Source organism: Monodon monoceros, unplaced genomic scaffold (assembly GCF_005190385.1).
Source record: "Monodon monoceros isolate NGI ecotype Baffin Bay Population unplaced genomic scaffold, NGI_Narwhal_1 Super_Scaffold_16, whole genome shotgun sequence".
In the NCBI taxonomy this organism is placed as follows: Eukaryota; Metazoa; Chordata; class Mammalia; order Artiodactyla; family Monodontidae; genus Monodon; species Monodon monoceros.
In genome coordinates, this window is record NW_021703772.1 from 17,363,334 (window position 1) to 17,391,011 (window position 27,678).

Consider the following 27,678-nt stretch of genomic DNA (forward strand, 5'->3'; position numbering starts at 1 on the left):
AAACCAGATTCACTCCATAATAATTTCTTTAGCACCTACTATGTGCTGGGCCTTGTATAAGTGCTGGAAACTGAAAATAAAATGCCAGTTGTATTCTCAAAGAGTCCAGAGTCTAGTGGGGGAAGCTGGTGAATGCATAATTAGAGTGCAATTTTGCAAGTGCTGGAGCAAACTTCTGTAAGAACACTGGAGAATTTGGTTTATTCTTCAGTGACATATTGAAGAATGTTTCACAGCATAGGGACATGTGAACTGGGTTTTGAATTAAGACTTTACAAGGAAGAGGAGAGAAGGGAAAGGCTATTCCAGGAACAGGGAGCAGCATGCACAAATGCTCAGAGATGCAGGGCAGGTTAGTATTGTACTCAAGGATTCATGGAGTACTTAGGAAGGACTCTGCATTTCCCTGCGCCATCTGAAATTCAGCATCTCCATGTGTTTTTATTTGGACAATGGATTATGTTTCAAAATGATAGGGGCCACTTCTGGGCCAGAGACTTTAAAAGCCAGGTCTTGATTCCACATCTCCTTCCCTCTTCCCTGAGGACTGGTTATACAGTAGATGGTGAAGGCTCCATAGCTTAGGTCTCTGGATGAGAAATATATTTGAGCATAGTCTCCTGTGACTTCAAGATGAACATGTAGAATGAGTGAGAAATAAACATTTATTGTTCTAAGCCTCTGAGATTTGGGGGAATTGATTCTTTCCACAGCATGACTCAGCCATCCTGGACCAATACCGAAAATGGAAAAGTGAGGTAAAGTATTTGAAAACAAAACCCTGAATTATATGGCAGTGGCAACTGTTCAAGCTGTGAGTGACAAGGAAGCTGTTACTGAAAGCAAGAAGACAATAACAAGGTAATGCAGCAGTGGAAACTAGTAAAATTGTCTCCCAAACCGCGGTAACTTGGGCAGCAGATTATGTATTTAACACATTTGTAGCTCTAAGGGAAAAGACTGGAAAACTGTTGGTATGTGCTGCTTGCTGTGCGTAACATTTGGCAAGGTGTATTACAAGAAAGCGATGAGCTCAAAAAACAGCTGGCAAATTTGCCATCATGTGAAAAGAAATCGAGGACGTCCATGAATTATAGAATGTTTAGGATTTAAAGCAGCAACTTTTTAAAATTCCTTAACAGCCAAAGATAAAACTGAAAAATCTTAGGGCAGCAAAGGCTAATCAAATATATTATTTCCACAAAGGTAAATTTGAGGGTACAGCCATCATTCCAATTATTAAATTCATTGAAAGAATGAAGGGGTCTCAGATTAAAGGTCTCACTAAGAATGTAGTGTGCATTCAATCCGTTCAATTGAACAAAATGGTTCAGGAAAAAAAAAAGACAAGTTTGTGGAAGGGTGAAGCTTAAATTTAAACTATTCAGGTAATACAAGTAAATATTATTATAATAATGACAGAGTTATAGAGCAATAACTCTTTGTAGTCTTAATTGTTTATAAACCTGAACATTTTATGGTATTTAAGATTTTTTTAAATCCCTCAAAAATAAAAGAATATCAAGGTAATAATATTTTAATTGCTTCTCGATAAAGGAAATTAGTAAAGCTCAAAAGCCTTAAATCTGTGGTTAATTTGTTTAAACACAGTTAAATATATACACAAGAAAAATATGCCCATTTTATCTCTAATATTATATAATCTTTTTAACTCTTCAGAGATCTGTAGTAATGCACTTGCCAACATTGATCTAAAATATAGTTTGCGTTCTGAGGACAAACCAAAACGCGAGTTTGGCAAGATTACGTATTACAAATTTGATGTCCTGTCACTCAGGAAATACTCTGAATTTACCAAAGCAAGCTGTTGAAGATGTGGCACTTATCTGTGAAAGAGGAAAGAGACTTTGTTGAGTTTTGGGAGAACATACCTTGGCTCTAGAGAAGTGATTTTTTTAAATGAGTATTTTATTATGAAATCATGGGTATTTCATAGAATTCTATCCAGATAGCTTTTTTATGTTCTGTTCTATCAGACAGAAATTCCTTCTCCTTGGGAGAACTGAAAATAGGGTGTTGACAAATTATGAAAATAATAATGAAGAATCCCTTACAGTAGTTTTTTGGGGAAGCGGGGGTGTGGAACAATATCTGGTTTGTTATCTTTAAAGCACAGGTTGGATCTATGTTTCTTTTCACTTTCTTTAGATCATAGGCTTTCTAGGAGGCTTAAGAAATTTGTCTTTATATTCCAACTTTGCTCTTTTAAGGGAGAGATGCTGAAGAAAAATGCTTATTTATGGCATTGCTCAAAAGCTTCATTCTCTGGGTCACAATATTTTAGGTACTTTTTTTGTTGTATTGTGAATACACTTTTAAAACTCCCAATTTACTTGAAAACAGGTTATGCTTGATTCACTGACTCGTGAGCATTAGAATGTTTAGAATGTTAACAACACGGCGTTTCTGCAGGGGAGCCGAAATAGCCTCAGCCCAGATGAAGCACTGTGCAGAAGGAAATTGAAAACTTGTGCATGTGTGTGTTTAAAGGAGGGACAATGTTTCTACTTTGAGCCCAAAGAGACAGAGAGATGATATCTACTGAGGAAACCAGCAAAGGAACTCCAGGAGTGATGCTCTGCAGATGTGGAGAACTGGCCTCTCACTTGTTCTAAGGGTGGTGTGGTGCTATGTTTAAAGCTCAGATTTAAAAATTATGTAAAACACAGACACATCCTCGGCACACAGTAAGCATTCAATAAATATCATCTATATACAACAACCACTATTCTAGCACGTGTCATGTATGTTAATACACCAAGTGATAATGGGGCTCTGAAACCGTGCTACGGAACCTCCCTCCCACCCAACGTCCCCTCACACACATGGCAGGGAAATGAACGGAATGAGTCACTGGGACCAAACGCTTGATCAGTTAGTGAGTTCAGTCCTCAATCCTTTATACATGCAACTAGAGCAAGAGGCAGTAGCTTACTGGGTGGAAAGAAGGGCACATGGGACTTTGATGTAGAAGAAGAGGACCCTATCTTAAGCAATTACAGACATACAACACTGCACAGAAGAGTCAAGGTGAGAAGAGGTCCCCACTAAAGTGGATCACAGGGTGCTAGGGATAGTCAGCCTGAAGCTGGCTAGTGCCAGGTGCCAGGTACATGACCAGCACATAATAAAGGATGCCACTGACTGGTCAGACTCTGCCATGAACACTGGAATTCTCTAGAACAGTGGAGAAGGACGCAACTGCAAAGTTGGTCTAAATTCAGGGAGATATAATATTGGGTTCATATAAGAAAGATGCTTCCACTCCAGGGGGACAAGTAGAACCAAGGCAATGCCAGAAATCTGATGGCACACAAACTAAATGATAAGAATCTAGAGAGCGTTGAGGAGCCTTTCAATCTTGGAAGGGGAATAAATTCAAATCTATCACTGGGATTACACAAACAGCTATAACTTATTTAGCTACAAGTGTTTTTCTTAGTTTTTTTTTTTCCTTTCGATTTCCATGCCTTTTAGTGAGACAGCCTTCTAAAGCTCCAGAATAAATATAGGTCTCATTATGTCAGGAGAAGCCAAAGTCTTTCCATACTTCTCCCTAGTCCCGTGATATCTCTTGCTCTGCCTCCTTCCGACTTTCCTCCATGCCCTTATTTTAGCCAGTGTAAGGTAGACAATACCTCATATTCAAATTTATTTACCATTCCCTTCAAATAAAGATGTCATTGAACAGTTGGTGCCTTTTAGGGGGCCAGGACTATTGCTGTTAATATGCTCAGGGGATAATTCCTGGGCATGATGCTTGTGTTTTAATAGGGATTTCAGTGGGCAATGCCTTGCCCAATGGAATGGATCCAATGGTAGATGTTAGATATCTTAGGACATTTGTTTCTTTTAATGTGCCTTAAGTTTCAACATGCAGCCATCTACCTATCTACTCATGTGTAGAACTATGGCCCTAGCCATAGAGATATGCCTAATGGCTTTGTCCCGAAGTTCCATAACTGAGCCTCCAAACTTGATCCAGACATTGGTCTCTTTGGGGAATCTAACATTCAGGACTTTGTGTGGGTCTCTTGGTTGCTGCCATTCAGAGTAAACTTGTGCCTTTACACTATAGTCTTGTGCTCAGAATGTTCTCCAGAGCCATACAATTCTGGTGTTAAAGCAATTCTTGGGAACATAGTCAACGTAAGTGAAGCCAACCAAACTGTTGATTTTCACAGACAGGTGTAAAAACAAAAAAGGCTCTTATAATTTTAAATTAGTATTTTAATACCATGTGATGTTTTATTTTATTGGGATAAAATCCAGATTCCATGACATAGCCTATATAAGGCTAGTTAAAATATCGCCTGCCTATTTTCCCTCTGCATCACTCCTAACTGGCCTCTCCAGTTCAGGTCCACTCAACTTCTCACCATTCCTTAGACATAAATGTCCCATCACAAGCCACTCTGGGCCTTTGTTATACTATTCTCTATAACTAGAGTAGACTTCTCTATTTTCTGGAACGTTTTCCTTTTTTCTCTAGATTTAAAGTTAATGTCTCCTTCTCTTTACAGGACTTTCTCTCTCTGTCCTGAGTTGCCCCATTACCTGAGCTTCCACTATTTTGTTCATAACATGATTACATTATTTATAAAAATGTATTGTGGGTATCTATTTACATGAATGTCCACCCTGCTACCCTTTGTGCTCCTAGTGGGGAGGAATTGTGTTTTATTCAGTTTTGTATCCTTTGCACCTAATACAGTGTTGCCTGAACTAGAAAAGGAACAAAGTAAGCATTTGTGGATTGAATGACTGAAAATAAATTGTAAAAACATGTATAAAGTAGTCTTGATGATAAGAAACATCTGTCTTGACAAGTAGGATAAGGTAATACACAGGGGGTGAGAAAGAAAAGAATAATTCTGTCATAAAATACCCTTGTTAAAAATAGTCACAGTGTATTAAAAACCATGAAACATTTCATTTAAAAATCCACCTTTACTACAAATTACTACTTGCCTCTTGAATAAGACACACAATCTCTAAAAGATATTAGTTATTGAGCAATCAGAATTTTAAAATTACCTTCAACCCGCAAGTTGGGAGATGCCTAAGTAGGTGGAATCTATCAAGTTCTGAATAAATTTGGCATTTCCTTATTTTCTGACATTAAGGTGCTGAAATATGCTGTCAGGCATTAACATGTTTGTTGATGGTGACTTAGCTTGGCAGATAGAAGCTCCAGCATGAGTTACACTTTTAAGGTTACGTTTTCATTACTAAACACAGATCTATATCTAAGGCAGTTTATTGCTTTGAGTTGTTAGTCATATGCTGGTACAATTCATCAGTGCTGTTATCCTTGTTCAATTTTAACTGTGGAGCTTTGCCTGAAAATCCATTTGGTAAATTGTCTAGGCCATGTCCACCATCCCAAGGTGATGAGTGAACCCATGTAAAAGAGTTAGCTAAACCAGATGTCATGTACTGTAGAATTTAAACACCATTTAAATACAGTACGATTTTTTGAAAGTTGTTTTAAGTGTATAGTATATATAAATATATATTAACTATAAAACGTAATATAGTTTATATCCAAGTAAAAGGGATTATTTTGCTATTCTTTTTATGTTCAATTTATTAATCCTGTTCTTGCCAGTACATTTCAAAAAATTGTAAACCAATTATAATTTAAAAATGTAGGTCAAACCTGTAAATTTTGTGTCATAATTTTGGCTGAAAGAGGGTTTCCATCACCTTGAATTTAATTAATGAAGATACTTTAATCAAGAATAAAAAGGTTTGAAAGTGGGATAATGCCTCCTCCTTACCTCTACAGCCCCTCAAAAAAAAATTTAAAAACAAAATGACTCCTTAATTACATTTGCAGCTTATGACAAAGTGTTGTTTTAATTTTTAGTGGATTTATGAGGACAGCAGAAAGATTTCTTAAAGACATTAGCAACACTAACAAATGCCTACACTCATTTCTACAAGTTGACTTTTAAAATTGTTCATCAAGGAAGACTGCACTCCAGTTCTCGAAATGTATTTTAATAAAAGGACACATCCACATTTCTCTGGTGTGGTCACTGCACTACTCTGGATGTTCAGTTAGATCATGAAGTTCATTGAATTTTGGCATCAGAATATTGACATCAGAATGGTTCAGTTCATTGGAATGAACAATTTTCAGTCCAGATTTTTTTCCCTCCAAACAATAAAATTTATTTCCACAAAGAAAGACAAGCTCAATCAGACCATTTCTAATGCAGAATCTCTCCTGCCTGTTTCACTCTTCCACATGAAAAGAAACACTAGGTAGGCTAACGTTATCTGTTTACAGCAAGGAAAAAAGAAATTCCTTCTCTTATGCCAAGATTGAGTTGTAACCACCAATTAGAGGCCAAGTACATAGAATACTCCTCTGGGTCTGCTAATGCCTCTCGACCACTGTTCATTGCAGTCGATTGTAATAATTAGTGCTGTAGCATAAATATGAAAATGAGGGGGTTGTGCTAGGTGATCTCTGAGGTCCCTTCCAGCATTAGAATTCTAAAAGTTGGTGAGCCCGAAATTGCTTATATGTTTGTGAATGCACCAAAGTTATGCCTGGGACAATTTGTTCTTTTGAAAGATGGATCCTTTTTTATTAATTTAGCTCAGAAATATAAGCTTAAATGCAAAGTAAGCACTGGTTAAACACTAATAATAATATGTGATTTCACAGCATTTTCCCTTTCACTAAGAGCTGGTGTATGAACATCATTGCATTTTACTTGCAATAACATCATGAAGAAGTTCTATGACCAGGATTTTCTCATACCTTTGGCAAATTTGTAGAAAATTTAGTATTACCACATTCTTCTTGGTTTTCTTCCTTTGTCAAAGATGCTAAGGACTCTCCCTGAGGGAGCAGAAGACAGAGACCTAGGTTCATCTGAGTCTGAAAGCCCCATGAGGGCAAGGACCATCTCTACTTTATTTATCACTGTATCCTTAACATCTGACCTAGTGCCTTATTAAGTTTATGCTCCAGTGAAGAAAAAAAAAAAACATACACAGATACATAAGAAAGTTCAGATAATAAAGAAGATTAAGAGAATAGTGATGCAATGAACATTGGGGTGCACGTATCTTTTCGAACTATGATTTTCTCTGGATATAAGCCCAGGAATGATATTGCTGGATTGTATGGTAGTTCTATTTTTAGTTTTTGAAGGAAACTCCAGAGTGGTTCTCCATAGTGGTTGTACCAATTTACATTCCCACCAACAATGTAGGAGGGTTCCCTTTTCTCACACTTTTTCCACCATTTATTGTTTGTAGACTTTTTGATGATGGCCATTCTGACTGGTGTGCATTGATACCTCATTGTAGTTTTGATTTGCATTTCTCTAATAATTAACAATGGTGAGCAAATTTTCATGTGATTTTTGGCCATCTGTATATCTTCTTTGGAGAAATGTCCATTTAGATCTTCTGCCCATTTTTGATTAGGTTGTTTGTTTTTTTGATACTGAGCTGCATGAGCTGTTTGTGTATTTCATCCGTTGCTTCATTTACAAATATTTTCTCCCATTCTGTGGGCTGTCTTTTCATTTTGTTCATGGTTTTCTTTGCTGTGCAAAAGCGTTTAAGTTTAATTAGGTCCCATTTGCTTATTTTTGCTTTTATTTTCATTACTCTAGGAGGTGGATCCAAAAAGATATTGCTGCAATTTATGTTAAAGAGTGTTCTTCCTATGTCTTCCTTTAAGAGTTTTATAGTATCCAGTCTTACATTTAGGTCTGTAATCCATTTTGAGTTTATTTTTGTGTACGGTGTTAGAGAGTGTTCTAATTTCATTCCTTTACATGTAGCTATCCAGTTTTCCCAGAACCACTTATTGAAGAAATTCTTTTCTCCACTGTATATTCTTACCTATTTACAATAGCCAAGACATGGAATCAACCTAAAATGTCCACTAACAGAGGAATGGATAAAGGAGATGTGGTACATATATACAATGGAATATTACTCAGCCATAAAAATGAATGAAATAATGCCATTTGCAGCAACATGGATGGACCTAGAGATTATCATATACTAAGTGAAGTAAGTCAGACAGAGAAAGACAAATATCATATGATATCACTTATATGTGGAATCTAAAAAATGACACAAATGAACTTATTTACAAAACAGAAAAGACTCACAGACTTAGAGAACAAACATGGTTACCAGGGGGAAGGTGGGGGGAGGGATAAATTAGAAGCTTGGGATTAATTTATACACACTACTATGTATAAAAAACATAATCAACAAAGACCTACTATATAGCACAGGGAACTCTACTCAATATTCTGTAATTACCTTTATGGGGAAAGAATCTGAAAAAAAAAGAATGGATATATGTATATGTACAACTGAATCACTTTGCTGTACACCTGAAACTAACACAATATCGTAAATCAACTATACTCCAATATAAAATAGAAATTAAATTTAAAAAAAGAAAGAGTAGTGGTAGGATATTTCAGAAATAGAAGAAATCCTTGAGCAGGTGCCATTTGAGAGAGCAAAGTCAGAAGTGATATTGGGGAATAGTTTTCCAGACATAAAGAAAAGACGACACAGGACCCTGAAGTGAGGGTATGTTTGGTATGTTTGAAGGGCAGCAAGAACTCCTGGAACTGAGTGGAAAAAGAGTGGCCAAGACCCTTAAGAGATGACAGCACAGAGGTAGTGGTTGGGAGGGCAGATATCTTACTTAAGGTATTGTTTAGGCAACACAAAATGTAGTTAAGTCCACTTTCACATATGACTCTGAAGAAGTAAAAATGTGAAAAGCCAGTAGACTTGGTTATCCTGCCACTGGTTTAGCTTAGAAAGTCTACTCTAAATCTTTATATATTCTTATTTTTTTCTCCTTGCTGTGGACTTGAGCTCAACACATTTCACTGTTCTCTAAGAATATTGTCTTTTTCCCAAATCCATCCTACTCACTCTGAGAGTTTAGATTCCAAAATCTCACCTCTCATGTTTCTATTTTTTTTCCTTTTTTTCTCACCAATAGCTGTGAACTTCCTCTTAAAGGTAGTGTATTGAAGACCCCTAGGTGTAAGTTAGCATTTTCCAAAAGATGTTTCACTGAATGTTATTTCTGGAAAAGATAATAGGTGTTCCATCTCCATCTCTTTGACTCTCTATTCCTTTATTCATTTTTATAGTTGAACTAGACACTAGGAATGAAAATATAAGTTAATATATAGTCCTTAGCTCTAGGTCCTACAGTCTAATAGGGAAGAGATTCACATAAAGAGATAATTCAATTTTAATATGATAAATGCAATGACAGATATATGCATGATTACAGTAACTCAGAGGAGAGGGTACTTAACAATGCAAACTACTATCGCAACAGCCAGACCCCCCTTATTTTGAAGTTGTATAACCATATAAAGATTAAAAGCATATTCTAAAACAAACAACAGCAACTGGCTTCTCTAAAATCATATTGGATTTTTATTTTTAAAAAGTTTAACCCTAGAAGAATTGAGTTTTAGTACTTTCTAGAATGTGCCTCTCATTGGTAATTCTACTCAAAGTCAAAAGGAAAACTATGGTGCCAGTTTGCCCTCCTAGAAATTCCAAGATGACATTTAAAAGTATATTCAGAAGCAACTTAGAAAAAAGAGTTCTGGTCAGCACCCTACCAAGAGGAAGAACATAGCAGGCTCAGACTCCAACCCAGAATACCTCTCAGATTCCTGGTTGGTCTTCATATTAATTCCAAGGAGATGGTTTGTTTTGTTGTAAAATACCTAATTCTCTCAGAGCATCCTGTTTGGACAATTTACTTGAATTGTTGAACGCTTAAATAGCTGCCTTGTTGACATATGCCTTAGTTGATGCCTTAGTTGATGACAAAAGCAGTGTTTTGTTTGAATTTTGTTTTTGAACATCATAAATGATGGCTCCAAAAAAAAATGGAAGTCAGAATGAGGCAAAAATTAAGTGAAGCTTTGCTAAGAAGACAGGTTACCTTTCAAATAAAAACCTAGTCCATTTTTAGTAATTGTGGGATATGTGAATTGTCTCCTACCTTATAAAGGCATAGATCTATTGCATTCCGCCAGAATTTGTTCTTTCCTCGAAATATTCCGGAAGAGAGGATTGTAACATGCAATCCCTTTCCTTGGAAAATAAAAGGAAGTGAAGATAATAGTCTAGAGAGAAGTTGTTGAATAATGGCTATTTTTCAATATGGTCAGTGTCCTATACATGTGTCCTTAAATCTCAATACACACAGACAAATGTTAGGGCATTTTCTTTTTTGATCCTATTCCAACAGAGAATATTTATCCTCTATGGATCCCCAGAGCTTGAATATATGGATGAAAAGTTTACATGGCACTTGAAAATATTTTCAGCCAAAATCTGATAAAATAACCTACATGCATGGTTCAGTTTCTGTTTATCCACTCATGGCCCAAGATGCAAATAAGTGGAGATTTTGGCAGCTATAGGTATGATTTGAACCATTAAATTAAAAAAAAATAGTGTACTACTTAATAATTGAGTAAAAATTCTTTTAGAATTTTTGTTTTACCTAGACAATTTATTCAATTCTCCATTTCACTTTATAGTAGATACATAAAAGGCTGGAAATACATAACTCAAAAAGTACACTTTTACAATAAGTGATGAAATTTTTAAAAAAAAACAACTTATGATAAGAAAAAGAATATACTAGTACCTTAAAGCAGAATTTCTTTTTTTTTTTTTTTTTGCGGTACATGGGCCTCTCACTGTTGTGGCGTCTCCTGCTGCAGAGCACAGGCTCCGGATGCGCAGGCTCAGCGGCCATGGCTCACGGGCCCAGCCGCTCCGCGGCACGTGGGATCTTCCCGGACTGGGGCACGAACCCGTGTCCCCTGCATCGGCAGGCAGACTCTCAACCACTGCGCCACCAGGGGAGCCCAAAGCAGAATTTCTTAACCTCAGCACTTTTGACATTTGGAGTCTGATAATTCTTTGTTTTAGGGGATATTGTAGGATATTTAGCAGTATCCCTGGACTCTATCCATAAATGCCAGTAGCAAACTACTGGTTGTGAAAACCAAATTGTCAAATGTCCTCAAGTGGAGAGCACTGCCCTGGTTGAGAACCACTGCTTTTAAATATAGGTCAACAGTTTGAATGCGAGATGACAGAAGGAGAATGCAGGACACTGTTAGAATAGAACCTCCTTGTACGGTCTGGAGGCTGTGTGCTGCAGGCTTCCAGGGAGTGCCATTCATAGGGTTCAGCTGAGAAGCACCCCCTGGGGAGCAAACTACTGTCTCTGAAACCACAGTCCTCCTTCAAGACTGGAGCTGTGGCCATGGGGAAGGGGAGAATAGAAACACTGTCCTGTTGAATGCCAAGGGTAACATACAAAGTTGCAACAGAGTGTATCCACCTTCTGAGCTAACTTAGACAAGTGGTTCGTTGCTCACAATGATGGCTATTTTGGGAACACCAGGATCCACAGAAGAGCAACACTCTCTCAAAGGCAGATAACAAAATGGCCGAGAGCAGTCATGGGGTTGGTGCCCACTTTACATACCCTCATGAAAGTTCTCATCCTCCCTGGCCAGGATTTCGCCAACCATTTGACTGATCTCCTTCCATAGGCTGGCTTTTGTCCAACCTTCCTCCACACAGCTGTCAGAACATTCTTTCGAAAACACAACCCTGAAATTATCTCTGCCCTGCTTAAAATGCTTTGATGTTGCCTTTGAGATAAAGTTCAACCCCCTAAGCATGGCCTGGATGCTGATTTCATCTTCTGACACTCTTTCACACACATCAGGTCCCAAATCCGAATGTGAATGTGTTCCTTCCAGTCTCTCTATCCTTGCTCATGCAGCCGTTTCCTGTCATTGTCACTTCAACATACGCATCCAGCCTGATTTTTCACTGAAAAAAGTCAATAAAGAAGAAAACCTTTTTGCTGTGTTTCTTCTCCTGCCTCCTCCTTCTTCTCCTTTTTTCTCTCTCTTTCTCTCTCTCTCCAACTTCCCTTTCTCTCTTTCCACATAAGCATTTCCTGGTGTCATTGCAACTCTTATTTAACAATTTCAAAAGTTACAGTCTCTCTCTGCTATCTTCCATAATTCCTCTCCCTTTCCCCACCCTTAGTTCTCCTTCCATACCTCTATTTCTTCTTGGTCTTCTCTAATGATAACTCTTCTCCCTCCCTAAATGCCCGCATTCAGCAGTGTTCCAACATCGGCACTCTTCTCTTTTCATTCTCCAAATGCCTGCTGGGTAGTCGCTCTGATGGAGTAACTTGGCCCTTTGGTGCTGGTGACCCACATTTGTACCTCTGGTCTCAGCCCTTCTCCTGAGCACCAGATATAATCAAATGTCTACAAAGCAATTCCCCTGGGTATCTCACTCATACCCCAATTCAACATGCCCTCAGCTAGCTCATCTTTTCCCACAGATTTTGTCACTCTACTGTGTCCCCTGTCTCAATGAAATGCCAACCACCCTCATCAGAAACATGGAAATTCTCCCAATCTGCTTCTTCATTCCCCACATTCAACTGAGGACCAAATCCAGTTGATTACATCTACTCAAATCCCCCGCAGCTTTCCCATTGTTACTGCCTTCAGCCTCTGTTGTGTAGGATGCTTCAAGTACATACCATTGATGCTCTGTGCTCCAAATCCCGTTATATCCAATCTATTTTCACCTTGCTGCTGACAAAACGATTCTGGTCATGTCTCTTCTCTGTCTAAAATCCTTTTCTCCCCCATCCTCTCAACTGTTTTGCCTTGAATGCTCTTATCCACTCTGCTTTCCTGGCAGGCATGTACAATTCTTTTAACACTCTGCTCAAATGGAACTTCCTTCATGAAGCTTTGCCTGACTTGTTTCATCAGATATACTAGATTCCTCTCTCTCTTTTTTTCATCTGCATTGCACCCTGTAAAGGCAATACAATTACACCTATAATTATTCACTCCAAATACATTATTTCTTTTACTTCTTCCTTTACTAGATTGTTATGGTAAGTCACTTTCAGGAGGAACTGTATCTTATTGATTCCTAACACCTACTATAACACCCAGAGCACAGACATTCAAAAATATTTTAAAAAAAGAATGAGAAAACAAATGAATGGAGGGATTTTAAGAATGTACCAGACATTATAAAAGTTCATTACAGCTCTTTGTTTGCTGATTCTATATCAATTTTCAAAGCTTCTCTCTTAGTATTTATAGATAAGGAACAAAATGCAATTCTCTCAAGAGAGGTGATACATTGACTTTGATTTAAAATAAGCTGAGTGAAAAATGTGTAAATCCAGTTTGATGTGGATGCCATCTTAAGAGGAATTTCTTAATAGGGATGAAATACATAATAAGCATGACATCACTGAAGGGCAGAGGGAAAAAAATGTAGAAGGAAAGGGACTCAGTAAGGAAAAGCACTGGGATCAGGCACTTTTCACTACTTCAACATTTTTGCCAAGCAAGTGTTAAAAATGTTTTTTTTCATCTCACCATCACTCTGTAATTCTATTCAAAGGAATAAAAACCTGCACATCTTACCCAAATTTTCTCTCTAAAATGACAGAATTGGTGGAAATATGTCAAACTATTACTTTTCCTTAAGTTATATTTTAGAGTGCTTTAAAAGAAGCAAAATCATACAGTCAACAAAAGTCAAAACAGAGGCTAATATCTGTGGCAAGGACAATGTCACTAAAACATTTATAAATTAAAGTTTCTATTCATACTTCTATTGTAAGGATCACAATGAGGTTTGCTTCCATGAATGGCTATGCCTTGATTATAGGTATGAAGGTATCAGTGACTATAATTAAGACGGAAGATTTTATTTTAAGCAAATCCGTTCTTAGAGCTGATAACAGTTTTATCATGCCCTTAAAATTCCATCTCTTGGGATGGTTAGCCCACAAGAGCCAACTACTTGGATGAATCAATTAAATGTTGTATAACTAAATAATTACCTACCATGTAGACATGACCTTCAGTTAGACATAAGGGAAAATTTTCAGAGAGATCATCAATCAGCCAAGATTATTGATAAAGAGAATTTTAGAATACCCATCTTGGGAAAAAATGTTTAAGCCACAGTGCTGGGGTGCTGACTTCTGCTCTGGCTTGGAGAGAGAGAACGCCATGTTGGTTCCTCCCACGCCTTGATTCGACGATCTGGGCCGTGCCCACATGCCTGTATTGGCAGAGTTTGTATAACAGCATTGTGACTGAGACAGACATGGTCTCCACACAGAAGGTGGGGAAAAGATGGAGAAACAGAAGGACAAGGTCCAACTTTATTTGGGGCCAAATATTACAAGGCTTTGGCAGAGTAATGCCTGCTTTGCTCTATTTTTTGAGAACATGGGAAGTGAGTTCTCCCACCCCTTCTGTACCACCATCTGCCTCGACCCTGCTATGGGAGCCATACGTGACAGTAATCTCTGAAAAACTGCAGTATTTTGACTTTTAATATCTGCTATGTAATGGTATGGAGAAAATATTGCCAACAATGTAACTGTTTGCGTATTATTTTTTAAAAAAGCCCAGCTGGGGAATGAGTTTATAATGAGAATGTTATTAGTATAAATTGCAAGATTAAAAACAAAACACCATAATAATCAGTCCATTAACTGGAAATAGTTGAAATGTGTAGCGCGAAGTCAGGGTGAGCAGTATATACAGAATCAACAATATTTGTATATTGCTTAAAAGAAAACAATATGCCCCAACTAATAGTTGTTGATTGCTTCTCCTAAATACAGGCCATGAGCAGAAGCTGATAAGTGACTGTTCTGTAACCACAGCTTCAAACAAATTTTTCATGGAATTCAGTTGGCCTTTCAGGTATTAACTGCTATTGTGTGTTTTCATGTATACATTCTATCATTCTACTGCAATTGATTTAACCCTTGGGCCTTTTAAGGTGATCATTGTGTCTGTGGTTAAACAGAAAAAATATGGCTTGTATTAGTACTCAGGACCAGGAAATCCTGACTCCAGCGTTTGGAATAATAAGAATGCTGCTATTACAAGGTTAGCATTTATAAGTGCTGAATATTCTAACCAAATGTTTGTAACCTTCACAATCTGGCGGTCTGAGGAATGAATGTACCTGTATTTCATTACCTGACCCCAGAAACCCCACAGGAAGATTTGAAAATCAGGCACACGAGGAAGAGAGTGTCTTCTTGGTCTTTTCTATAGAAATCTTACTGTCTTTGTTAGAAGGTACAAATAATAAGGAATCTTTGCTCAGTCCTACAAGGCTCCAGGGGTGACTGCCTCTGGACACATACACTAAGTAGTGGTAAATTCAGATTTGAAGACCTAGCCCCATAAGAAGTGACAGGGCATAACTTTTTCTCTTACTGCCTCAAGTTTCTCAGCAGTGCAAATTCTTTGGTTCAAAAAAATAAGAAATTCTACCTTCCTCTTTTTGGAAAAGTTAGATGAAGACAAAAGCACAGAATTTAAAAAATTTAATTAAATGTGGGTTCGAGTTCTATCTCTTCCACTTGAAGTTTATATGCTCTCCACTTCTCAGAATCTTTGAACCCTGATCGCAAATGGAAATAATATGACAAGCCTCACATTGGTACTCTGAGAATTAGTGCAATGATATAAATTAAGGGTATTTAACTATGAGTCCAAAAATATCTAGCTTAGCTTAGATGCTACTTTTCATTATCCTCCTGACTACAGCTAGGATGAGTCTAGACACTGGTAGTCTTCATAAGGATCAATTAAGGAGTATCTTACTCTGCTGTTCCAGTATCCATAAGTGAATTCCACCAGCAAGATACACAGTAATCTGCTGGGTAAGTGGTAGAACTAGAGTGCACCCAACTGGAACATTCTCCTTTTTGGCAAAGCACACTCATAAGGCATCTAATTCATGGAGCAGAAGAGGTAAGATCAGATGATCAAGCCCACCCTCCACTGCCAACACACTCCATGCCACTCCCCACCCAGGTAAGGAACAGCTACATTCAGTGTACTACATTATAAGGACTCTTTTGTATTATACCAGCATCTCTTTTCCTGGTGGTGGTAGGAGGAGAGTAGAGGAAGAGAGATAGGAGAGGGCAAGAGAGCATCAAAAGAGCTTATTTTAGTCACAAACACTCCTTATAAGAATTAGGTATAAGAGGATCTTTTGAATGGCTTCATTTAAACGCTATTCAAAACGTTGGCAGAGACAGGAACAACAGTTCTGACCTTAACTTCCCCTCCTGGAGGCCGGATACCTTTTCCAGGCATTGAACCACTAATGGGAAATTAAAGGCAATAAAACAACAGCTGGAATCCCATAACTGACAAGGTTTATATTGTACTCGAAGCAATTCACACTTAAAGAATTTCCTTTCCAATCATCAGGATTGTTTCTTTCTCTTCAGTGTTCAAGCTGGTGGACCCTCTCCTGGTGAAGTGGTTTTCTCTTTATTTAACTGAACAAGGCTGATATCATCATTCTCCATATACAGTTCTGCCTCAGAAAATTTGAAGAGCTCTGCCCTCTCCTTTACACCTGAATGGCAGGTTTGGCTAGAGGAAAGGAAGGAACACTTGAGTGCCTACTATATGAACAATATGTATTTGATGTTATTTTTTCTATTTTGCCCAATGCTATGGGCATTATTTTTCCAATTTCATGGGTAGCTGAAGTTCACAGAAGTCTCAGGATAACTATTTCTGTCTCTTCACAAAAGTACTCATGTGAAGTCAGATTCTGTAGCAAGAAAATAAGAGTGAGTTACTATGTTCCACTGGAGGAGAAATCAATCAATTCATATCAAATGGTAGTAACAATAATAATAAAAATATCTAAGATTTACTAGGAACACTTTAGGTACCCACTACCATACTAAGCGAGTTACATGAATTAGGTCATTTAGGGCTTTTTAAAATCTACCCCAAAGTGCTTTTTACTGTTATAATTCTTGTTTTACAGAGAAAGAAACTGGGCCTTATAAGGGTTAAATAATTCATTTGGGGCTTTGGGCAGTAAGTGAAACAAACAGGATTCAAACCTGGACAGTCTAACTCGAGTATGAGAGTTCTACATGTCTTTTGAAATATAAATAAATTCATATATATGTGTGTACACACAGACCCAAGGTCAGTATCGTCTGCCACTCTCACTCTTATTATAATATTCTTTCTTGACTGGGAGAAAGAAAAATGGTGGCGTTATAGCCACCTCATTGGGAATACCAGTGGAAATGTGTTGCACTATTGAATGTCATCTGTGAAATGTGTCACATCTGAAAAAAATGTTAAGATCTCTGCCTAATGGGAAAAATGGGTGGATAAACAGATGGTCACAATACCATCTGTCTTGTAAGTGCTGTGATGGTAGGGGCATGTGCACAAGATCATGAGACAGCCAAGATAAGAGTAACCCACAGGAAAGTTTTCTTAAAGGGGAAAACACTTGAATTGTATCTTAGAGGAAGAGGAAGACCTCACCAGCCACAGAATGGGTGGAAAAGCAAGAAGACAGAGAGGGAAATACAAGACAAAGAATATGCTGAGGCAGTGGGGGTGGGAGAGGAAGGAGTCACCTGTGCAGTAAGGTGGGCATGGGGAAAATTAAAGGTGAATGGTGATGGTTGTTCTTTGTTTTCGTTTTTGCTCAGCTGAATGATTCGGATTTTAACACACAGAGTGACTGGGAACCATTTAAGTTTTTAAATCTGGGGAGTGACGTGATCGAGTTGCATTTCTGCAAAATTACTCTGGACAAAACATGGAGGATGAATGGATAGAGGAGGGACAGAAGACAAGAAAATCGCAAAGGAGGTGGTGATTCTGACTGACCTACAGAAACTAGTGTAGGTGAGAGAGACTGCAAGTCTGAGCTAAAACATTAGCAAGGGAGATAAAGGGGAGGAGACCTATCTTAAAACAAAACCTTAGAATGTGGTGCTGACAGAACTAGGTGATTGTTTTGGTTTGGCAGGTGAAAGAAAAGGAAGAGGCAAAGATGACCACGTGTTGGCTTCCTTGATCAACTGTGTGGACTGTGGAGCTATTTCTGATAGGAAATAAATGAGAAAGAGAAGGATTGGGGCTGGAGAAAATGCTTTCATTTCAAGAAGGCAATGTAGAGAATCTGATATGTAGGCAGAAGAGCATATGCTAGAATAGAAAACAGGAAAATCGATGGTTACTCTTGGAAGTGGCTAAGTCTCAGACACCTTGCAGGAGGCAGTGGAAGAGAGCTGAAAAGGACTGTAGGAGACATAAAAAATATAAAAGGGCTACTCTGAGGCAAAGAAGTTGGTAAGAGAGCCTGGAAATACGTAGTTTGAGAGCTATGAAGAAAACCACCAAGGAATGACCTCAGATAAGTCAAGTGAAGAGAAATTTTCAAGTTGAAAATGGTCAGCTGCGTCCAAAACCCCAGAGAGGCCAAGTGGTGAGGAGAGGGAGTCCCTGATGAATCTGAGCAAAATCATTTCCCTGGGCCTGTTGAAATCAAAGGAATATGGTGGCAATTTAAGCTCAGCCTAAAAGGGAAGGAAATAGAGAAGGTAAACAGAGACTACTTCTTTCACTCAGAAAACCCAAGGCAGTTTTAAAGGCCTCCATTTTCACAAGGTTTTGCATTAACATAGGTTAATCAACTACATTATCTGTATTTCATGCCAATAATTTCATCTTTTCAATATATTTGTATTACAATTAATTAACTTTTATTTACTTTTCAGTGCATTAGCTTGTTTTTTTTTTTTTATTAGCAACCTCAGAGAAACCAACTGTATGGGTGCAAGACCCAAATTCCCTCTTTAAATTCTCTCATTTTCATTGATCTCTTGATATTTATCTTTCCTTAATAGTCATTATTCTATATTTAGAACTCTATGGAAACTTTTGTGGTTCTGACTTGTTCACAAAATATCATTTTCGCCTTGCTCCAATCTTGCTTGATGCTTCTCCAGTCCTGGCCCCGGTTTTAATACAATCCATACAATTGTCATCACTTCTTCCCAGAACTTTTTGTTTCTGCACTCTGTTTTCTTTTTCTTTTTAACGCTATTATAATATACTAATATATACAATTAGCTTATTTAGTTCAGTTAGGGAAATAATACATCTTGAAAATAAAAGACCATTTATTGTTGTCATTTAGTAACATAGAGAGCATTTTATTAACATAATTTAAAAAGTTTAACCATATACTGTGTAGGCACGGAACAGGCCTATATTGGGACCACTTGGTTGCTCTTACTTGATCAGGTTACCAGCAACGCAAGACAATATGATTCATACATATTTCCTTCAGGTACCACTCCAATAATACCATAGGATTTCATTAACTTAAGACCTTAAGAGAGCAACCAAAGTATTATTTGAAAAGAATAACTTCACACTCTGGAATAAATTCTACACATATAACTAAGTCAACTTAAACATAAATAAGTAGAGCAGTTTACAAAGACTATTCGGAAGTGATCATGTCCTGATTGCACTGTTTCCATAGTGATTTAAGGGTGTTGTTAAAACCCACAGACAGTTCTCAGGATGTCATTTCAACCTGCCCCTAGAGGTTTTTCTTTTCATCTCCTGATGACTCTGATCCTCAGTGTCCCAGGACATCCAAGCCAGACTGATAGCATTTGGTATTTAATGTGATTAATTGTAGAGATAACTCAGACTCTTCATATGTAAGCCTTGGAGTTAAATCTTGATACATGAGCTACATAGAAGTCATCACATCTATTTTTCCTAATTCTTTTCCAAATTGTTAGTTCATTAATCCACACAGAAGAGCCACAGTTGCCTGGCATTCTTTAAATCCCTGTGAATGCCTTCTGTTCTGCAGTGGGAGAGGTTTTTATACCATTATGACTTTGTGTTAGAAGGAGAATGTTCTGAGCTTACCAGTGCAGAAAAGATTGTCTTCCATTACTCAGAAGTCCTTTCCTCTGCGGCTACTTCCTGCCTCATACTTCAAACAGACCCTATGACAAGTTAAAAAGTTTTCTCATTCATTCTTTCAACAAATATTTACTGAGCATTATTTGATGGCACAAAGTCAAGTAAGACAACTTTCCCTTTTTTAAGGAGCCTATCCTCTAGCTGGGGAGAAGGACAAGGAGATCAATAATTACAGGATAAGTGCAAATGTAACTAATCAGGATTACACAGGTTAAAATGCAAGCCCAAAGAGGTGTTTCTATTTTAGAGAAAAGGATCAGAGGAGGCTTCTCAGAGCAGCCAATGTTCTACCTGAGAATTGAAGAATGAGATGGAATTTTCTAGAAAATATGGAAGCATGGTCTCGTTGAGAAAGAGGAGAGTAGGTGTAAAGGCAGAGATTTGAAACAACGTGGCATTGGGGAGAAGGAGTGGAAAGAAGTAGGACTTTATGTATTATGCTTTGCCTTAGTTTAGTATGCTCAGATCTTGCAGAATGGAATGCATTCATATATAAGTTGTATAAGTATTAAAAGGGAAAATAAAACACAATCACACAAAGAGCAACTGCATGATGCCTTTGAGGAAGTTCGTTATTATTGAAGTGACAAACACCTGTCAGGAAGAGGTGAGGCTGAACCTGGAACCCCAAGCTAGGGCTACCTCATGCAATGAGATCTTACATGCAAACAAAAGAGAATTACATGCTCCCTGAAAGCTTCAGGAAGACAGTGAACAATTTTAAAGAGGAAGTGCCATTGTTTAATGTGAATTTTTTAAAAATTACTTTGAGAAAAAGGGTGGATAGAGTGGGACAGGATGGATGTTGGAAATAAAGGAAGCAAAAGGAGATAATCCAGGAGAATAATACTAAGGGCCTGAGTTATGACAGTAGAAGAGGAAGTAGAGACAAGAGAGCAGAAAAGAGAGTCAGGACCATGGAACTGAGTGATGGATTCAAAATGGTGACGTGGCTGGGGAGGGTGTAGCAGAGAGGACTCTTTAGTTTATACGACTGACTATTGTTAGTCACCAAGAAGGGGTTAACAGAGATAGGATAAGTTTAGAATAAAAAGAACAACTTGTTTTTGAGCAGTTGAATTTTATGTCCTACAGTATATCCAAGTGTAGATGCGCAGTTGGCATTTGGAGAGAAGAGTCAGTGGAGAGAGCTGAATGACTTCCTTAGCCTCACAATTCATTCGATTTTGTTTCTTAGAAGTCAGATTAGAGCCCAAAATTAAGGGACATAGGAAAAGGTATCCAGATTTAACCAATTTAACAAATTTTCATTGTTCATCATCATATTCCCCCTTTATCTAACATAATGTGGAAAAATTAGTTGCCTTCATAGTGAGCTTCTCTCTAAAACAAACAAGCAAAACAGAGACTGTCAATATTTTTACAGGAGTCAAACCAGTTGTTTTGGTATCAGATAGTCAACTGGCTGATTTCATTTTTCCCTCAGACAGTAGTTGTTTTGGCATTGAGTAGATGACAAATAATAGGGTCTCTACCCAGAATCTTCTAAGCAAAGAAAACAGTAACAGTATACTTCTAGAGGATATGATGACAAATTGACTAATATCAAACCAATCTACATATTAGGTAAATATTACTAGCATTTACAGGGAATAAGAAGAGCTAAATGCATTTGATAGAATGGAGATTAAAGTGATCCTTAAGGGCAAAGGCAAGGAGAAGTGACATCTGCTCTCAATCATGAGTCAGTCATGAGTCATCCTTCAAAGGACACAAAACCTGGTCAAACAACAGTTCTTCCATTTGCAGGATGTCACGTTAAGGAAATAATGACCAAGAAAACAGTAAAAACTGAGCAATATCCACAATGCATATTTCAACTAAAAGAAATGTAGGAGCCTCTGAAGCAGGATGGTATACCATGATTATTTTAATTACTTACCCATGAGTCCCATAATAGCTTGGTATCCGACTAAAAAGTCTTCTAGAAAGGCTTATTGTTTAGACAGGGAAGATTAAGGGTGAAATTGCCAAATATTATTCACTTACATTTGCTTATTCAACAATTAGGGGCTTTTAATGCCTACCAGTCTCTACAGCCACAGCAGTGAGTGAATCAGATCCACCTCCTGATATCTGTGCAGATATCCATTCCACTCACTAGGAGGTCTGGCCCAACTTGGTTTTCAAGATTGACTGAGTTCAGAGAGTTACCCCAAGACTACAGAAAATAAGACTGAGACAGAGTTGTGAAATAAATTGCCAACATTATGAAGCTTAATTACTGTCATAGCCAGGGCTGCACTCCAAGTCCCAGACTTTTTGCAAAATAACTGCGTTTTAGAGTCAAAGTAGGTCTCATGGAACAATTTAAGGTATCAAAATGATGAAACTTCATTCATAACAGCCCCAAACTGGAAATAGCCCAAATATCCATCAACAGTTGGATTAAAAATTTTGATGTATTCGTAAAATGGAATACTAAACATCAATGAAAAAGAATGGTCTATAATCACATGTAGCAATATAGAGCGTAGACACGAAGGAGTAAACCCTGTAAATTCCATTTAAATAAAGTTAACTAACAGACAAAATTAATCAGTGGTGATAAAAATCAAAATAGCAGCTACCTTCGGGGAGTGATAAGAGAGGACATGAACAGCCCTCTGATATGTTAGAAATGTGCCATTTCTGGATCAGAGTGATAGTTACATAAATATATAAAATTATAAAATATATAAAAAAATTTCTGGAATTGTGTATTTAATATTGATGCTCTTTATGTATATAATATCCCAATTTAAAAATAATAACCAATGGCCGGGAAAGAACTTGGTGAACTGATGAAGTATATGTCAAGCAGTGTCTTTAAAGCAATTTCAGAAAAAAAAAAACTGGCCACAGTCTTGACGATTTAACCTCCATTGTTTCCTCATACTCATTGCCCTGTCTCAGCTCTGAGTTATATTAATTCACTTCCAGGACAAGTGCAATAAGCATCAACTGGTCTGGCTGTCCCTGCAGATCTACCCACACAGTGCTGCTGGTAATCCTTCCTAAATGTTGCTGCGTACATGAAGGACTTGCCACATTAACCCCTTCATGTGAATACCTTCAACGGTTCTCCAGTTCTTATAAAATAAAGTCCACAATCCTTAGCATGGATGTGAGGTCTTTTGAAACTTTTCCCAGCCAATTACTCCAGTATCATCTCCTGCCTATCACCCCAGTCACCTTCCTTCTTTCCTTCAATAAATATTTATTGAATGCCTATTTAGGTAGGGTGCTCTGCCAGGTGGTGGAGAAATAAAAATGAACAAGAGAGAATTTTGTCATTTTATTGCTGACCAGCAAAGATATCCAAATAGAATTACAAAGCTAATGAGGGGCATGAAGGAGGGAGGCAAAAGGCCTCATGGAGTCCAGAAGAGGAGTGATGGGCTCAGCCTGGGCGGTTTTTTGCAGAGCTGATGGGAGATGCTGAGCTTTGAAAAAGGAAGAGAAAGAGACTTGTAGATAGAGATTGGTGTGTGGTGTGTTATAGCCTTCCAGGCTGAGGGAATCACCTGAACAAAGGTATGTAGACAGGAAAGAGCATTGGTATATCTAGTAAACGGAAAATAACAAAAGCTCAGAATGATTGACTCTTATGGTTCAAGGGTGGAGATGAGGCATGGCAATGCTTGTCCGGAAATGCAGGCAGGCAACCAGCTCATCGAGGTCCTTGTCTGCCGTGCTAAGGAGTTTGGATTTCATCCTAATGGAAAGTGAAGCTCCCAGACACACCCTGTGCTACAGCCATGCCAATCTCTGCAGTTCCACGGCCACTCCAGGCACTTTCACAATTTTCTGCTATTGTTCATCTTGTTTCTTCAGCTCCACATGCCAACCCCACCTGGCAAAATTGCAGTTATTGTTCTCAGTTGTATACTTGACCACATGGAATTGCTTTTACTGAGCTTGGCATGGATATTACGCCATAGGCCCCCATTAAGAAATGTTGTGAGATCAAACCCATGAAGCTTGCTATTCTGTTGACTGTAGCAATGTTGTTCAAAAGTCTTCTTTGTCATGTTTCACAAGGATTCCCTTCATGTGGGCACCAAGGGAATGTCTCCCAGTACCAGCGATTGATGAGGTCTCCCGAGAGCTGGTTTGTGTTTGTCTTAATCACACTCTGATTCATTTCACAAGACGTCTCTTCTCTGATTTATCTCAGAGCCAAATCTATGACCCTAAGTGCAAAGACTTTACTCTTTTTGTGGACTAATCTCACATGCTTTCATTTTATTTTCTTCTTCTATTTTTTTCAATATCCTGATTTCCTCACTAACTGTTTTAAGGATTGCCTGTAATTTTGAGACCCATCTGAAATCGTTTTGGGAATGGAGTACAAATAACTAGATGAATAAATAAACAAATGAGTTTTATTCTTTAAGATTCTTTAATGCCTCCTCTGTTGTGAAGCCAGACCAGATACTTCCAGGCAGAGTCATTCAGTGCCTGCTTGGAATTTCTAAAACTCTTTGTTCATATCTTTATTCCAGTCCTCCTGCATCATTTTACACATAATATCCTACAGGTTTGTTTATTCCACCCCTTCAGGAGCTCCTTCAAGTCAGGGACAAAAAGTTTTAATTTCCCATTATTTTCCCAGAGCCTAGTGCTCTACAATGTAAGAACACGTTTAATGCTTGGTGTCTGAATAAATGAATGAACAAATAATGATAAAAGGGAAGAAACTTGAGTTGAATTTACCTGCTATGAGATCAGGGGATGGGGTGAAACGATACTAAGAGAAGAGTGGCCAGGAACACCCCCCAAAAAATGGCTTTGTAGAAAAATCTAGACATCTAAATAGTCTCAAGTCCAAAGAGTGGGCTAAGGATCAAAGTATCATTTTGGACATGGAGAAACAAGAAAAAGGGAGAGAAGGTGGTTGTACTTGTTTGGGTAGGAAATGAACAGGGCTAGATGTGGAGCACCTAGCCATAGGAACAGAGTAATGCAAGAGAAGTTCATTGAGCTCCAACTGAATTATTGCACCAGAGACTGTGCTTAGACGCTGTAAAAGCAGAGAAAAATAACAGCCTTGAAGGGACATGAACCCTTAATCCTCTGACTAAGAACTGCTATGTGAGTTTTAAAAAAAAGCAGGATTTGCAAAGTCACTTATAAAAAGTTAACAAAAATATCTATTGAGTGATTTTACTCCACAGTCGAGGTGACTCATTTTAATAAGCATTCCATGTATTGTTCAGTGCATCACTATTTACCCGGGGTTTTCATGGGCACATTCCCCCTGGGACACAAAATGACTCTGTGGGGACAGAAGGGCAAGTGGTTTCTCCCACTGTGGTAGATAGAGGACCAAGTCTCAGGCAGGCCAAGGTGTTTGCACAAGTGCACTCACATGGTTAGTGGTTAGTGGAAACAGAAGGGTGGTTTTCTGACTCACAGACTATAGCACAATATTTAGTTTATTCTGCTGCCTTAGCAAGCTTCAGACAATGCCTGATATCAGCTTACCAGAAGAGTGAAACTCTTCTAGGAGTTTCACTACGTAGTAGTGACTTCCTGGAGCCTTGGGGATAAAGTTCAAATTCATCAGCATAGCATTTGTGGCCCTTCCCCGGCTGCCTTCACCTGCCCAGGGAGCATCATTTCCCACAACTTTCTCCACTGCACCTGTACCTTCTGTTTCCTTCTGGGAGTTTGACCCGAACTGCCATTCCTTCTCCAGAATCATAACATGTCAGGTTCTTTCTTGATACAAACGTTTTTAAATCTACACAAAATTTGTCTCCATTTCATAAAAATATCTATATTTGTTTTATATATAAAATATTTAAATGACCTATAAATTAATTTTCCTGATAAGCTTAGCCTTAGAGAGAGATTGAAGAGCCATGTTTTCCTCTGGCTTTGGGGACCTCCCTATATGAGCCCTGTGAATAAACCCTAAGTTGAGAGATAGGGAATTTTATTATACTATGGAATCAGGGCAGGGGATGTCTCATTCCTCTTTATAATATTAGCATCTGCCTCAGATTTATTATATATTAGGCAAATAAATGGATGAATGGCCAGCCGGACAGATGGACAGATGAATGGAAGGATGGATGAATGAATAAATTATGTAAAAACTATGAAAAACACAGAGCAAAGGAAAAAATCTGTGTTTACCAGTCACTTAGTATCTCTTAAAATGTATCCTATAATTTACCTTATGGCATCTTTACCTTATACACAATGTTAACATAAATATGTTTTGTTAACATAAATATGAACATAAATAAATATGAAACATAAATATAAATATATATTTATATTTATATAAATATATAATATAATATATGAACATAAATATGAACATAAATAAATATGAAACATAAACATATTATATATATAATATATATTTATATATTTATATAAATATAAATACATAATATAATATATGCACATAAATATGAACATAAATAAATATGAAACATAAATATAAATATATAATATATACATATATATTTATATAAATATATAATATAATATAAACATAAATATGAAAATCCCATTTATGATTGGAAAATAAAGATACATTTATATGGGTGACCCTCTTTTGGCAAAGGCCCAATAGAAAACTTCTGAATCTAATTTACCTCATTAATCCCTTTCTCTGGGTATTCAAAGGAATCTTTTTTTTTTTTCTTTTAGCAAGCATAATGTAGGAAATTTTTTTGTTCTCAAAATCTCTGGGGGCTACATTTACTATGTATTGATTGTACCTATTTTAAACTATGCTTTTGCTAAAATTCAGATTTCTTCCAGTATCAAGTAGACAATAGATGGGTTCCAGCAAAGGTGAGTATAAAGTAGATTACCTTATACTTTTGTTTTGGGACTTTTGTTTGACTTTTGTTTTGGGAAAAAGAACAAAGGAGAAGAAGTGCATTCTCAAGTAATAAAATTAAAATCTTTTCTTAATAAAAAGTAGAAAATATTTGATAAGCAAGGAGTTAACATGTGTTGGGGAGAGTAGAAAAAGAGGAACACAAGACAGTTGAGGTGGGGGGAGGTGGTCCTTGGGTGGCAAAACAGAACTTATTATGTTAGGGATCTCTGAGGAAACTTCCAGAAATTCCCAAGTGACAGTCTTTTCCTTCTCACAGAAATTTTGAGGAAACTTACCAAAATTAACTAATTCCTTAATTCTCTAAATTGTCTCTATTAAAAAGTTATATGTGTACTACTATATTTAAAAGAGAAAGAGAGAGGGCAGAAGGGACTGAATGTATTTGTCTAGTATCACTCTCTGCAAATTGCCATGAACATCTTACAACCTGAGTGTGCTGAGTGGGCAGGCTTCTCCTCTGCCGTGGTTGGTCATCAGGAGGACTGTAGAATGTTTGAAACTGAAACAGTATGGGGAAAGTAAAGGTATGGTACTAGAATTTATGGATATTTTGAAATCTTGGGACTTCTTTTAATGAAAATGTTGGTTAACCAAGGACATCTACAGTAATTACAAATCAAGTCTTTGGATTAGCCTGGAAAATAAAAGCATATTATATATAATATAGTTTGCCCATAAAAAGGAATATTACATATATAATACATATATTTCAATTAATTTGCTTTGTGAACTTAGGTGAATCAGTCTTTCTATAGAGTTAGAAGAGTGACACTCCACTTGATCTCTCCTTTTGTGATGTTTCTCTGTTTAACCAAAATAGTCCATAATAGATTAGCACTGCCCTTT